Source organism: Engystomops pustulosus, chromosome 6 (genome assembly GCF_040894005.1).
Source record: "Engystomops pustulosus chromosome 6, aEngPut4.maternal, whole genome shotgun sequence".
Taxonomy (NCBI): Eukaryota; Metazoa; Chordata; class Amphibia; order Anura; family Leptodactylidae; genus Engystomops; species Engystomops pustulosus.
The window spans coordinates 8,884,183-8,887,640 of NC_092416.1; positions in this window are offsets into that span (position 1 = coordinate 8,884,183).

Below are 3,458 nucleotides of genomic sequence, written 5' to 3' on the forward strand. Positions count from 1 at the left end.
AGGATGCCCCCTGTCTATGGTGATGGTAGAACCACCTCTCCTCTAGGTGTAGAGGATGCCCCCTGTCTAAAGTGATGGTAGAACCCCATCTCCTTTAAGCTTAGAAGATGCCCCTTGCTTATGGTGATGGTAGAACCTCCTCTCCTCTAGGTGTAGAGGATGCCCCTGTCTATGGTGATGGTAGAACCTCCTCTCCTCTAGGTGTAGAGGATGCCCCCTGTCTATGGTGATGGTAGAACTGCCGGTCACACAGTTGCACAGTTAATTTGTATCACAGAGCTGTGTGTTATAACAAGCCGTGTACCTGTGGAACCATGGTCAGATTTTTGTCCAAAGGAAATAAATTATGAATCAGTCAAAACATTGTAAAAAGAAGTGAACAAAGAATAAAAGTAACATTGTAACAAATTTCATGTTTTTCTCTGTTTATCATTGCTATCAATATTTGCCACTTTATGTTTTTTTTGTTTGCACTAAAAATAATCAGATTTTTCATTTTATATTGTTTTTTATATTACTTGCAGAGGATGTTGCATTAATGACTAAATAAATACTAAATAGAAATGATTGTGTCCTGTGATAATTCTATGCACTTAGTATAACAACTACCAGGAATTCTTTCCTCAGTTCTTTAACCCTATCCTGGCCGCCCACTTTCTGCAGACAGCAGATGGTGCAGAGCCCGGGTGGGTCTTTTGATGTTCCTGTAGTTTCAGATCCATTAAAGCTCAGTCGCAGACATCTGCCTCGATCAGGGGTCACTGTCTCCTGTTTTGGGGACTCATAGACGCCATTGTTAGAGTGGAAAACTCAAGATGAGGCATATGATTCCCGGGTGGCAGAGATGATCTGTAGGTACATTCTATAGGTGTTGGATATAACTCAACTCCAATATCCTAGTGATGTAATTTGTGTCCCAGTGTTATATCCTATATCCTCATTGAACCATAATTTGCTTGGTAAGTAATACTACAAATTTCATCTATATACTTATAAAATACTCATCCGTTATCCTCATCAACTACTTCAGTAACAATACTTGTTACCGTATATCCTTATACGGTACTGCATTGCCTTCTATATCCTTATACGGTACTGCGTTGCCTTCTATATCCTTATACGGTACTGCATTGCCTTCTATATCCTTATACGGTACTGCATTGCCTTATATATCCTTATACGGTACTGCGTTGCCTTCTATATCCTTATACAGTACTGCGTTGCCTTCTATATCCTTATACGGTACTGCGTTGCCTTCTATATCCTTATACGGTACTGCGTTGACTTCTATATCCTTATACGGTACTGTGTTGCCTTCTATATCCTTAAACGGTACCGCATTGCCTTCTATATCGTTACACGGTACTGCGTTGCCTTCTATATCCTTATACTGTACTGCGTTGCCTTCTATATCCGTATACTGTACTGCGTTGCCTTCTATATGTTTAAACGGTACTACGTTGCCTTCTATATCCTTATACTGTACTGCGTTGCCTTCTATATATTTAAACGGTACTGCGTTGCCTTCTATATCCTTGTACGGTACTGCGTTGCCTTCTATATCCTTATACTGTACTGCGTTGCCTTCTATATATTTAAACGGTACTGCATTGCCTTCTATAGCCTTATACGGTACTGTGTTGCCTTCTATATCTTTAAACGGTACTGCAATGCCTTCTATATCCTTATACGGTACTGTGTTGCCTTCTCTATCCTTATACGGTACTGCGTTGCCTTCTATATCCTTATACGGTACCGCGTTGCCTTCTATATCCTTATACGGTACTGTGTTGCCTTCTATAGCCTTATACGGTACTGTGTTGCGGTGACGATCACTGTATACCCCTACTCTCCTCAGTTCAAAGTGCAGGTGTGTCATAATGAGGAAAGCAGGAAATATGGTGCAGGGATGTGGCCTTTGTGGTGCTGTTGATGGAGCTGGAGAGGATGTGTTACATCGGTGCTGTCTACAAGTTCCTTGTTGCTTACAGGAATGTGCTGCCAGGGTTTGCAGTGAATTGCTTTAGGCAACAATAGTATTGTCAGAATGGAAAGACCTTGGGAAGTTGACGCAAACAGTGTCTCGAGTGCAGTCAGAATGTCCCAAATCTGCTCCACCTCTGGTAATCAGGGCTGGCGCCAGAACCAGACAGACCCGGGCATGTGCTTGGGGAACAGTGGTTTGAGGGGCCACATCTCAGTCCCCCAGCAGCCTGGCAGCACCTGATGAGTTTGCTCTATATACTGAATCCATGTGGGCTGTATCATGAAGGGTCTGTATATAAAGTCTGAGGGGCTTTGTATAGAATAACCATGACAGCGCTGATTGGGAATGAGAAACTAGGGAAAATTTTAGTTAGTTTCTGAATTTTTAATGCTGTTACACAAGTTCACTACAAAGGGCCCTCTAAGGCTCTGCCGCCCAGTGGCCTACTGATACCTGGAGCCGACCCTGCTGGTGATCCAGCCCTCCATCATAGCCCTACATCTCACAACCCTTCAAGTCAGCAGGACCATCTCAGCCACCAGTCATGGAGCAGTCACTGAGCCGGGAACGTGACCACCCTGCATCTCCAAAGAATAGAAAGAACGGAAAGAAAAATTCCGCACTGGAACCTAATGCCATGTAAGCAGCTTCCAATCTGAAAACCTCTCCCAAACCTGGATAGGAAACGGTCCCAAGACTGAAACCAAAATCCATCTCTGAGGGATTTCCACCTCTTTCAATGTAAAAATGTCCCATCTCTTTCATACGTATATCTTACCTCACTCAACATCCATCCATTACATACTTATCTTATTACTATCTATTATTCATAATTGAAGCATTTTTTTTTTTTTATTTTTTTTAAAACAAAATTTTATTTGATTTTCAATACAAAACAAGTAAACATACAGGATAATAGGACATTGCGCTTTGTCCATGAACATATTGTAATATAAATAACATTCTATCGTTATATAACATTGGAAGTACATTGTGCAGTCAGTCTAAATCTCAATGTATGGCGTCATTTTTGCATTTTTGACATTCTCGTCGTACCTTGCAGTAACCAGGATTTAGGAAGGGTTTTTATTCCATTGTTTGTAGTCTTAAATTCCCCAACGTCCCCTTCAGTTCCTCCCTATTGTACCACTCTGTGTATCGGAATGGGGTCATCAGCTCCACAATTTCCGCTCTAGACATATGAGATGAAATAAACTTCCTCCATTTTTTGAAAAAATTTTTTGTCTGTTTTTCTTTGTGTCTTAACGTCTCTAGTCTATCTTGTATAATTGAAGCATTTTAAGTATTTGTAGAAGAGAAAAGAAGAAACTTTTAAAATATTCATAAAACATAATGATTCCGTTTTCCATAGAACTTGGAGAATGTCCTGTGATGTCATGTCCTGTGATGATTGGACGCACTTAGTAGAAGGATCGGAGAAGTATACAGTATATACAGTAAATAGGTAGCA